This window comes from Xenopus laevis, chromosome 6S (genome assembly GCF_017654675.1).
Source record: "Xenopus laevis strain J_2021 chromosome 6S, Xenopus_laevis_v10.1, whole genome shotgun sequence".
In the NCBI taxonomy this organism is placed as follows: Eukaryota; Metazoa; Chordata; class Amphibia; order Anura; family Pipidae; genus Xenopus; species Xenopus laevis.
In genome coordinates this window covers 40,940,926-40,954,080 of record NC_054382.1, presented here as the reverse complement: position 1 = coordinate 40,954,080, position 13,155 = coordinate 40,940,926, and positions in this window count along the sequence as shown.

Below are 13,155 nucleotides of genomic sequence, written 5' to 3'. Positions count from 1 at the left end.
AGCCCACAATCAGATCAACCTGATATGTGGGCACATCGGGAAAAGATCCGCTCGTTTTTTATGAAAATTGCCAAAATGAGCGGATCTCTACGTGTATGGCCACCTTAAGACATCACTGCAGCATGTGTGTTTGCTTGGAAAAGATCAAAAAATGTCAAAGAACAGTTACAGGAAAGAAAACATACACTAACTTGTTGTGTAAACCAGCAGTTATAGATGCATAGTTGGCCACAGGAACATAAAGGAGTGATTTAGATGTCTCCACTCATAATGCCTTATGTGAGATTTAACATCTCATTTTTTGGTATTAAGGCAGTGTTATGCATATGGAACAAGACAAGTAAATAGCTTCTGTTTCAAGAAAGCTTTATGCTGCATGTCTTGAATGTGAAGGGCTTTTTGGCTCCTTTCAGCCCATCTCACCCTAACCAGGTTAGGTTCTCTGCTTCTCTTTTCTTGGCAATACACAGGAAGGCAGCCATATCCTTTCTGTACTAGCATCCACATTCACCCCTTGAATATGCCTGGTGCTGGAAATTTCTAATTTAGAGAACAGTTATATTACAGCCTAAATGTCTTTCCTCTATACAAAAAAAGCATAACACTATGGTACAAATGGAACAATTGAGTTACATTTAAAGGAGACATTTAGGATAAATAAAAAACCACTAATCTGTAGGTAATTATGAGTAATATATGGTGTTGCTTTTACATGGGGCTAAAAATGTATATTATCTTTAAAAATAGCCCCTTTATTGGAGCTCCCTATAGATGTTCTCTGTCCCTGTCTGTGTTTCAAATGAGGGGTGGGCGTGTTCTAACGGTCCCTGCCAGAAGCACAGTAGGAGGGGGACAGCCAATCACAACTCTGCAGTCACACACGCACAGACAGGCTTTAATTCCCTATCAGGTGCTGCTAGCTGCCGATTGGTTCCTTTCCTACAGTGCAGTGAGCTGAGAGCCGCAGGCTCCCCCGCACAGCCTGGGAATTCATGGAGCAGGAAGTGGAAGAGAAGGGAGGGATTATTAAAGGTTTTTGCAGCAATATTCAATAAATCAGCCTGAAACACTACTTTTTTAAGCACAATTCTTCTATATCTAAATGAGTATAATGCACTGGTACATTCTTATTTTTTACACAATATGTCTCCTTTAAGTAGCAGGCTTTCTAGCCGCTCTCACTGACAGTGGCTCACCAGTGGAGCCAAAAAGTTGGTTTCTTTCATGATGCATTAAGCATTTGATACAGTTTCTAAATTGTTTTATAAGTCCTGTCTTGTGCCAAGCCTTTTTTGAACTATATTATATACACACATACCAGAGTGTATATACAGGTAGGAGAACCATTATCTGGAAACTCATAAATCCATGTATCACAGGGTCTTTATAAATACCATGTACTTGTTGATAACTAACAGCATAAATCCATGTTTATGGCAAAACAAGCCTATTGCTTTTTAACATTTAAATATTAAGAATTAAGTCATGGTTCTCCATATTATGGTGAGGCCCTTTGATAAGAAACCCCAGTTCCTAAGCATTCTAAATAATTCAACCCACACGTATAATATTTATGTGCATGTGTGTGCGTGTCTTCTATTAAGAAGTCCTCAAAATAAAGCACTGGGATCTGTTTAGACTCTTCAAATAAGGGGAAAAAACAAATGGACTTGATAATAAGAATATGGTAATTCAGACTTTTTGAATGTGTGATTATTTGCTAATTGCTATGCAAACTCTTGGGAATCGTTGGATTTTGATGTTTTTTTTTAATATATCTCTAAATCAAATCCATTGTTTCTGGCTGCATCTAATGTACTGTGAGCAACAACGTCTGATGACAGTCTAGAATTGCGTTGTTCAAATGTGCTGCATATTTTATGTATCAATTACTATTGTTTTGTAAAAAGCACTATCATTGCATTAAAGTATATCAGTAAATAGTCATTAGTTTTAAGTTGGTCAATTACACAGTTTCAGTTTCATTTAACAATGTGAGTTATTCTAAAAGCATAGAGTGTTTTTCTTCCATTGATCCTTCAGTAAAAAACAACAAAAAAACCCAAAACAAAAACAGAAATAAATCTATTAAGACTCACCCTTGACACCACTATTGAGTTTCCAAGTTCAGACTGCAAAGCGTTGGGTGTGCTTCTATCCATGCAGGACTGTAAAATTCAACACTTGACACTTGACACTTGAGAAAGGGCCATGCCCAAAACATGTCATGTGATTTGTAGTGAATAATAAAATGTTTTATCAGTATCTGCTTCTATGAGTGCTCTCCTCTAACTGCTATTTCACGCATGTTTTAATAGCCCAAGAAACAGAGCCAATGCACTCAAAACAGTGCCATCCACCAATGATGTCTATGTGAATGGCCTAAAATAAACTGTTGAAACACTTTTCAAGTGATTGTTGATATGTATATTGGTCATATTTCTTTGCTACTCAATCGTTTGGCAGGCAAACCACATAAAATCACTCTGTATAATATTGTCATTAGGCCACTATTAATTTTTTTAGGGGGCTACATCTCTTTTACAGTTACAAAAGTGCCTAATTCTCCTCTGTTGCTTTGGTATTCTCCTAGCTTGGCTTAAAGGGACACTTACAACTCTTTTCAACATAAGATGAATGAATAGGGCTTGTACTCAACACACTTTTTGCCTATTCTTTAAATTAAGAAATGTCTGTTTTTTGTTTTATTTGGCACTGAACAAGAATATGAAGCCAGTGTCACTTTAGTACTTTCTGTCACTTCTGGTGCCAAAGAACCTTATTCCCAGTCCACTGGGAAGCCACTGATAATGAACTGTTTAAAGGCTGAAGCTGCGGCTTAGATAAGGGAGATGTCTGTTTGTTTAAAGGTAGATAGTAAGCTCTGAACAAATTGTGCTGTTTATAAGGGAAAGTAAGGTCAATGAAAATAGCCCACAATGCCAAATGTTATATATGAAGTACAAAATTATAGTCTTTTTCGTCATGGAGGAGTTTTCTCTGTTGGTTTCTTGACATCTTTTTACTACAGCTATTTCAATTTCCATAATAAAAGAATAACATTTTTATCTGATTTTATACTTTCAACAAACAGCGTTAAAATTTTTTTTAAAAAAATCTTGATATTCCCTGTATAGCATTCTGGATAACAGGTCCCATGCCTGTTATAGGGTTTAAAACATAAATTAGATTCAGAGGCTATTCCAAACAATTCCTGCAAATCAGTGAGATACCGGTACCATTTAATAATTAATTTTTATGTCATCTCCAAGAACCAATTTCTGCAGGGCGAGAATTGTTTTTTTTTAACTTACAAATTGTTTTAATGTAGCTGCCTAATATTCTATTCCTGGTGTGTCCAAAAGGTAGATCGGGATCTCACCTTAAATAAAAGGAAAAACTTGGAGTTTTTTGCAGAAGCATTGAATTGAGTGTGCCTTGGTTCCTAATTTTAGATCAGGATCTACCAGTAGACCTTTGGTTGGTGATCATTAGATCTTAAGACACTGTCTACAAACAGGTTGTCTAAATTACATAAGAAATAGTTACATAAGAAATAGCTTTTTCTTATATTTAGCAATATAAATTCTCTCATAAATCAATATAATATTTTCCATGGAACAGAATTCTAATGCTTTTATGGATGTAGATCATAATAGAACAATATCCCTAAAAGTAGACCCCGCATTAGTAAAGTATGAGCACTCCTGTTCTAGGCCAATGAGTATGCATTACACAGTCTATGCCTGTTGTAATGAGTAGAAGAATAATTTAACGAAGCAATTCACCACAAATTTACTTTTATTAAGTTGCAGATGGATGAAATCTAAGCAACTTTCCTTGAAGGTGGTCATAGGCGTTAAGGATTTTCTCTCCTAATTTTAATGCGATTGACCAATCCGTCAATCGAGGTTAGGTCAGAAAATCGATTGGTCAGGTTAGAAAATGTTCATTGTTCACAGTGAAATTTATACATTGTCCATTTGTTTGCAGGACCAAGCAGGGCCTAGCTTCAACTAGACAATATCACCTGAAATGGTCTTTTAGTCGATGGACAAATCATACATTTAAACGATCGTTTCAGGATAAGCTTGGTCGTACTATAACAAGAAGATTTTTTAAAAAATCACATCTATGGCCATCTTTATTTTGTGGCTGTTAAAAACATAAATGTTGTTAGCTGTTTTAATAAGGTATACAGTCTTTATTCTAACACAATATCATAGCAGTTTGAAGTAAACATTTCCATACCTGTTTCTTGTATTACTTACACTTGATCTTTTCTATTCCCAGTTACAGATGTTAATGTCATTTTTTATTGGAATACAATCTTCTGGGGCGCGCACACATCAGACATGCAGAGAAGGCAGAAAGTAATTAACCTTACACTTAAGATCCTTTGTCATCTTAACTGTAAGCTTGCTGCAGGTACTGAAATGCAACATACAGTGGACCCCCTTTCAAGTTGCTGCAGGGATAATATGGAAGATTTCTATGTGTGATTCCTGAAGAAGTTCTACATCGCTGAAGGTAATAAAAACAGACATATTTGGGAAAAGGGACTAAGTCATGCTGAAGATAAAAATGCCATTGCTTTTCTCTGTGTGACTTTTACCCAAAAGTGTTAAAATCAAATCTTATGAGGCGGTTCAGATACGTAACCAGTATAACTGCAGCAAACTCATTTGCAATGGTGAGTTTGTCAGATTTGTCACATAGCTTTCTATTTTTATAATGCCAATTGCATGGCAGTAGATACAGGCGATACTTGTACTTGCAGCTTTAAACAGACTCTAGAGGCCAAAAAATTCATATTTATGTACAGGAATTTCTTTTATACATGCTCAGGATGCTTGGGGCCTGACATTTAAGGGCTATTTAGTTTAATGGATCACCATGCCTAAAATCTACTAAAAGCTCATTTTAAGAATTCGGTTCATATGTATTTCCATTACAAAGCATTTATGCTGGGTTACTTACTATAAATTATGAAATGTTATCTTATTTACTGTATTAAGGAAGAAGAAGGCAAAGGACACAAAACATTGAAGGAAATCCCAGGGCATCACTGCAGGGCATGTATATATATATATATATATATATATATATATATATATATATATATAGCAGAAATGTAGAAAATACCCGCACTCCTTCACTTGTATTTTTTTGCCGGGTGCTAGGTCAAATATAGTTATATATGAAAAAATGGCAGAAAGGACCAGCACTCCGTGTTCCAAAAAATTCAACGGTTTATTCAAAAAACTCACAGGAGACACTGTGAGTTTTTTGAATAAACCGTTGAATTTTTTGGAACACGGAGTGCTGGTCCTTTCTGCCATTTTTTCATATATATATATATATATATAATACAACAAGTGTTGTAGAAGTGATTGCTACATTGGCTAACAATAAAAATAAGTATTTTTATTGTTAGCCAATATAGGTATCACTTCTACAATACTTTTTGTATTTGTTTGTTTTTTTTATTTATTTTTGCTACTGGCTAACACTGTACCACAGTTTTTGTTTTGTTTTAGGGATGCGAAACAATGAGTAAGTGGACCTGCTTTACCAATATGCACATATTAAAATTGCTCATAAATCAGGACTAGAGATGTCGCGAACTGTTCGCCGGCGAACTTGTTCGCGCGAACATCGGGTGTTCGCGCTCGCCGGAAGTTCGCGAACGTCGCGCGACGTTCGCCATTTTGGGTTCGCCATTGTTGGCGCTTTTTTTTGCCCTCTCACCCCAGACCAGCAGGTACATGGCAGCCAATCAGGAAGCTCTCCCCTGGACCACTCCCCTTCCCTATAAAAACCGAAGCCCTGCAGCGTTTTTTCACTCTGCCTGTGTGTGCTGAAGAGATAGTGTAGGGAGAGAGCTGCTGCCTGTTAGTGATTTCAGGGACAGTTGAAAGTTTGCTGGCTAGTAATCGTTTTGATACTGCTCTGTTATTGGAGGGACAGAAGTCTGCAGGGGTTTGAGGGACATTTAAGCTTAGGTAGCTTTGCTGGCTAGTAATCTACCTTCTACTGCAGTGCTCTGTATGTAGCTGCAGTGGGCAGCTGTCCTGCTTCTGATCTCATCTGCTGACTGCTGCAATAACAGTAGTCCTTGTAAGGACTGCTTTTATTTATTTTTTTGTTGTTTTACTACTACTACTACTACTACTACTACTACTACTACTATAAGAGCCCAGTGCTATTAGTCTAGCAGTGTTGGGGAGTGGGACTGGTGTGCTAATCTGCTGCTCCTAGTAGTTCAGCAGCACCAACTTTAATTTTTTTTTTTAATATTCATTTTTTTTTTTATTTTACTTTTTTTATTTTACTACCGCTGTAGTAGTGTATAAGTTGACCTTTTAGGCATTATTTGCCCTGTAGGCATTATTTGCACACTGTTTTCTTCAACCCGCCATCGAGCTGTGTGACCTTGTTCACATTCTGTCTAAATATCCATAATATTACCGTCTCCAGAAAAAACACCGGAGTCACTTTTTTCAAGCAGCCATAATATATTTTACGTAATCCGTATCCACCGCTGTAGTAGTGTATACGTTGGCCTTGTAGGCATTATTTGCACACTGTTTTCTTCAACCCGCCATCGAGCTGTGTGACCTTGTTCCCATTCTGTCTAAATATCCATAATATTACCGTCTCCAGAAAAAACACCGGAGTCACTTTTTTCAAGCAGCATTCATATATTTTACGTAATCCGTATCCACCGCTGTAGTAGTGTATACGTTGGCCTTGTAGGCATTATTTGCACACTGTTTTCTTCAACCCGCCATCGAGCTGTGTGACCTTGTTCACATTCTGTCTAAATATCCATAATATTACCGTCTCCAGAAAAAACACCGGAGTCACTTTTTTCAAGCAGCATTCATATATTTTACGTAATCCGTATCCACCGCTGTAGTAGTGTATACGTTGGCCTTGTAGGCATTATTTGCACACTGTTTTCTTCAACCCGCCATCGAGCTGTGTGACCTTGTTCCCATTCTGTCTAAATATCCATAATATTACCGTCTCCAGAAAAAACACCGGAGTCACTTTTTTCAAGCAGCATTCATATATTTTACGTAATCCGTATCCACCGCTGTAGTAGTGAATACGTTGGCCTTGTAGGCATTATTTGCACACTGTTTTCTTCAACCCGCCATCGAGCTGTGTGACCTTGTTCCCATTCTGTCTAAATATCCATAATATTACCGTCTCCAGAAAAAACACCGGAGTCACTTTTTTCAAGCAGCATTCATATATTTTACGTAATCCGTATCCACCGCTGTAGTAGTGTATACGTTGGCCTTGTAGGCATTATTTGCACACTGTTTTCTTCAACCCGCCATCGAGCTGTGTGACCTTGTTCACATTCTGTCTAAATATCCATAATATTACCGTCTCCAGAAAAAACACCGGAGTCACTTTTTTCAAGCAGCATTCATATATTTTACGTAATCCGTATCCACCGCTGTAGTAGTGTATACGTTGGCCTTGTAGGCATTATTTGCACACTGTTTTCTTCAACCCGCCATCGAGCTGTGTGACCTTGTTCACATTCTGTCTAAATATCCATAATATTACCGTCTCCAGAAAAAACACCGGAGTCACTTTTTTCAAGCAGCATTCATATATTTTACGTAATCCGTATCCACCGCTGTAGTAGTGTATACGTTGGCCTTGTAGGCATTATTTGCACACTGTTTTCTTCAACCCGCCATCGAGCTGTGTGACCTTGTTCACATTCTGTCTAAATATCCATAATATTACCGTCTCCAGAAAAAACACCGGAGTCACTTTTTTCAAGCAGCCATAATATATTTTACGTAATCCGTATCCACCGCTGTAGTAGTGTATACGTTGGCCTTGTAGGCATTATTTGCACACTGTTTTCTTCAACCCGCCATCGAGCTGTGTGACCTTGTTCACATTCTGTCTAAATATCCATAATATTACCGTCTCCAGAAAAAACACCGGAGTCACTTTTTTCAAGCAGCATTCATATATTTTACGTAATCCGTATCCACCGCTGTAGTAGTGTATACGTTGGCCTTGTAGGCATTATTTGCACACTGTTTTCTTCAACCCGCCATCGAGCTGTGTGACCTTGTTCACATTCTGTCTAAATATCCATAATATTACCGTCTCCAGAAAAAACACCGGAGTCACTTTTTTCAAGCAGCCATAATATATTTTACGTAATCCGTATCCACCGCTGTAGTAGTGTATACGTTGACCTTGTAGGCATTATTTGCACACTGTTTTCTTCAACCCGCCATCGAGCTGTGTGACCTTGTTCACATTTTGTCTAAATATTGATAATATTATCGTCTCTAGAAAAACCACTTGAGTTACTTTTTTTCAAGCAGCATTCATATATTTTACGTAATCCGTATCCACCGCTGTAGTAGTGTATACGTTGACTTTGTAGGCATTATTTGCACAGTGTTTTCTTCAACCCGCCATCTAGCTGTGTGTATTATCGTTTCCAGAAAAACCAACTGAGTTTTTGTTGTTGTTGTTGTTTTTTTAAAAATAATGCCAGGCAAAGGCAGGCCGCCACGCAGAGGCCGTGCTAGGGGCCGTGCTGCTATGCAATCCTGTGGCCCTAGCAAATTGCCCAGTTTTAAAAAGCCAATGACCCTGAACTCCCAAAATGCTGAAGAGGTAGTTGACTGGCTTACACAGCACACCCCATCCTCTACCGTTTCTAACTTTACCACAACATCCTCCTCATCCTCCACTGCTATGGCCACCCCACGTAACACTTCCTCCACCACCGGTGCCCCTTCTTCACTGGGGTCAGAGGAGTTATTTTCCCATGAGTTTCTTGAACTGAGTAATGCGCAACCATTATTGCCAGAAGAAGATGAAGGAGATGAGGACCTTACACCAGATTTAATTCTGGCAGAGAACACGATAGAGATGGACATAATGAGTGATGAGGAGGAGGTCCCCGCTGCTGCTTCCTTCTGTGATGTGTCAGAAGAAATTGATGCATCTGAGGAGAATGATGATGAGGAGATTGATGTTTTGTGGGTGCCCTAGTAGAAGAGAGCAAGAGGAGGGTAGTTCAGATGGAGAGACGGAGAGTCAGAGAGGCAGTAGGAGAATAAGACTTAGAAGAAGCAGGGAGGACAGCCCGCAGGGATCAGTAGGGCAACAACATGTATCGGCACCTGTGTTCAGCCGGCCAACGCACCCGCCATTGCCGCCAATACCGCCAACTCCGCCAACTTCTACTGTTACCGCCAGATCGCACACTTCCAAAAAGTCAGCAGTGTGGGATTTTTTTAATGTGTGTGCCTCTGACAAAAGCATTGTCATTTGCAATGAGTGCAGTCAGAAACTGAGCCTTGGTAAGCCCAACAGCCACATAGGTACAACTTCTATGCGAAGGCACATGAGCGGCAAGCACAAAGCACTTTGGGAGCAACACCTCAAAGGCAACAGGCAAACTAAAAGCCACACTCCTTCTGGTCCAGCATCTTACTGCTCTACCTCTGCTCTCCTTGACCCGTCTGAACCACCCTCCACTCCGCCTTCCACCTTGACCACCTGTTCCCATTCCCAGTCATCTGCCACCAGCCAAGTTTCTGTGAAGGCCATGTTGAGCGTAAGAAGCCAATGTCTGACTGTCACCCCCTTGCCCGGCGTCTGACAGCTGGCTTGTCTGCACTCTTAGCCCGCCAGCTTTTACCATACCAGCTGGTGGACTCTGAGGCCTTCCGCAAATTTGTAGCAATTGGGACACCGCAGTGGAAGGTACCCAGCCGCAATTTTTTTTCTAAAAAGGGAATACCACACCTGTACCAACATGTGCAGAGCCAAGTTACCGCATCTCTGTCACTTAGTGTTGGGCCAAAGGTCCATATGACTACTGACGCATGGTCCTCCAAGCATGGTCAGGGCAGGTATGTCACCTACACTGCCCACTGGGTGAACTTGGTAATGGCTGGGAAGCAGGGAATGGGTAGCTCAACAACAACAGTGGAGTTGGTGTCACCGCCACGGATTGCACGCGGTTCTGCCACCACCTCTACTCCTCCATCGCTCTCTACCTCGTCTTCTTCTTCTTCTTACTCTGCTGCTGGGTCCTCCTTCTCCTCCTCCACACCTGTGCACCCCCAGCTCCCCCTAGGCTATTCGACGTGCCAGGTACGCCGTTGTCACGCTGTCTTGGGGATGACGTGCCTGGAAAGCAAAAACCATACCGGATCTGTACTCCTGTCATCTCTGCAGTCACAGGCCGATCGGTGGCTGACCCCACACCAACTGCAGATCGGAAAAGTGGTGTGTGACAATGGAAGCAATCTGTTGGCAGCGTTGAGACTAGGCAATTTAACACATGTGCCCTGCATGGCACATGTGTTAAATTTAATAGTCCAACGTTTTGTCTCCAAGTACCCAGGATTCCAGGACGTTCTCACCCAGTCCAGAAAGGTGTCGGCCCATTTCAGACGTTCCTACACAGCCATGGCACGCCTTGCTGACATTCAGCAGCGCTACAACATGCCAGTCAGGCGTTTGATTTCTGACAGCCAGACTCGCTGGAATTCAACGCTCCTTATGTTGGAACGTCTGCTGCAACAACAAAGGGCCGTCAACGAGTACCTTTTTGAACTGGGTGGTAGGACTGGATCTGCACAGCTGGGGATTTTTTTCCCCCGTTACTGGGTGCTTATGCGCGATGCCTGCAGGCTCATGCGACCTTTTGAAGAGGTGACAAATATGGTCAGTCGCACCGAAGGCACCATCAGCGACCTAATACCCTTCGCTTTCTTCCTGGAGCGTGCCGTGCGACGAGTGACAGATGAGGCTGTAGACCAGCGTGACGAGGAGCTGGAAGCGCACGATTTCTGGTCGGAATCACCAGAACGAACCCAGGCACCTGCTGCAACGCAGGGAGAGGTGCCAGAAGTGGAGTCAGAGGAGGAAGGTGGCTTTGTGGAGGAGGAGGAGGAGGACCAACAGGAGCAGGCTTCCCAGGGGGCTAGTGGTGACCTTTTGGGGACCCCTGGTCTTGTACGTGGCTGGGGGGAGGAGACCGTGGATGATGCAGTCCTTGATAATGAGGAAGCGGAGATGGATAGCTCTGCATCCAACCTTGTGAGAATGGGGTCTTTCATGCTGTCATGCCTGTTGAAGGACCCCCGTATCAAGAGGCTTAAGGAGAAGGACCTGTACTGGGTCGCAACGCTACTAGACCCTCGGTACAAGCATAAAGTGTCAGAAATGTTACCAACATACCACAAGTCCGAAAAGATGCGGCATTTACAAACCAGCCTGCAAAACATGTTGTACAATGCTTTTAAGGGTGATGTCACTTCAGGAACTCATCAACATTCCAGGGGCAGAGGTGCCAGTAATCCTGCCACGAGCACACCTGCAAGGACAAAGCCCTTTGGCCAGTCTGTAACGTCAGACATGCAAATGTTTTTCTGTCCAAGGCAGCGCCACAACCCTTCTGGATCCACCCTCAAAGAACGCCTCGACCGGCAGGTAGCGGACTACCTGGCATTAACTGCAGATATCGACACTCTGAGGAGCGATGAACCCCTGGACTACTGGGTGCGCAGGCTTGATCTGTGGCCAGAGCTGTCACAATTTGCCATGAACCTCTTGTCTTGCCCAGCCTCAAGTGTGCTCTCAGAAAGGACCTTCAGTGCAGCAGGAGGGATTGTAACTGAGAAGAGAACTCGCCTAGGTCACAAAAGTGTCGATTACCTGACCTTTATTAAAATGAATGAGGGGTGGATCTCGGAGGGTTACTGCACGCCGGAAGACTTGTTCTGACTTCTATGCAGCTGTCCTTCTCTTCAAGCCTCATGACTCCACACACAGCTGTCCTTTAGCGTCCTCCTCCTCCCTCCGCCACCGTTACAAACTAGGGTGCAAACCCTACTGGTTTAATTTTTTCTGGCCTCTGTGCTTCAGTGGCTGCAACCAAAAAAACTGGGCAAACAATGTCTACAAGGTCAACGTATGGCAAAAAATGACTATTTTCAGCATTTATATGGCATATTTTTTCTGGCAACTGTGCTTCAGTGGCTGCATCCAAAAAAATGCATATTTTCTGCATTTATATGGCATAATTTTTCTGGCCTCTGTGCTTCAGTGGCTGCAACCAAAAAAATGCATATTTTCTGCATTTATATGGCATAATTTTTCTGGCCTCTGTGCTTCAGTGGCTGCAACCAAAAAAATTTATATTTTCAGCATTTATATGGCATAATTTTTCTGGCAACTGTGCTTCAGTGGCTGCGACCAAAAAAATGACTATTTTCAGCATTTATATGGCATATTTTTTCTGGCCTCTGTGCTTCAGTGGCTGCGGCCAAAAAAACTGGGCAAACAATGCCTACAAGGTCAACGACGTTGACCTTGTAGGCATTGTTTGCCCAGTTTTTTTGGCCGCAGCCACTGAAGCACAGAGGCCAGAAAAAATATGCCATATAAATGCTGAAAATAGTCATTTTTTGCCATACGTTGACTCAACGTATATGGCAAAAAATGACTATTTTCAGCATTTATATGGCATATTTTTTCTGGCAACTGTGCTTCAGTGGCTGCGACCAAAAAAATGCATATTTTCTGCATTTATATGGCATAATTTTTCTGGCCTCTGTGCTTCAGTGGCTGCAACCAAAAAAATTTATATTTTCAGCATTTATATGGCATAATTTTTCTGTCAACTGTGCTTCAGTGGCTGCGACCAAAAAAATGCATGTTTTCTGCATTTATATGGCATAATTTTTCTGGCCTCTGTGCTTCAGTGGCTGCAACCAAAAAAGTTTATATTTTCAGCATTTATATGGCATAATTTTTCTGTCAACTGTGCTTCAGTGGCTGCGACCAAAAAATGCATATTTTCTGCATTTATATGGCGTAATTTTTCTGGCCTCTGTGCTTCAGTGGCTGCAACCAAAAAAATTTATATTTTCAGCATTTATATGGCATAATTTTTCTGGCAACTGTGCTTCAGTGGCTGCGTCCAAAAAAACTGGGCAAACAATGTCTACAAGGTCAACGTATGGCGAAAAATGACTATTTTCAGCATTTATATGGCATATTTTTTCTGGCAACTGTGCTTCAGTGGCTGCGTCCAAAAAAACTGGGCAAACAATGCCTACAAGGTCAACGTATGGCAGT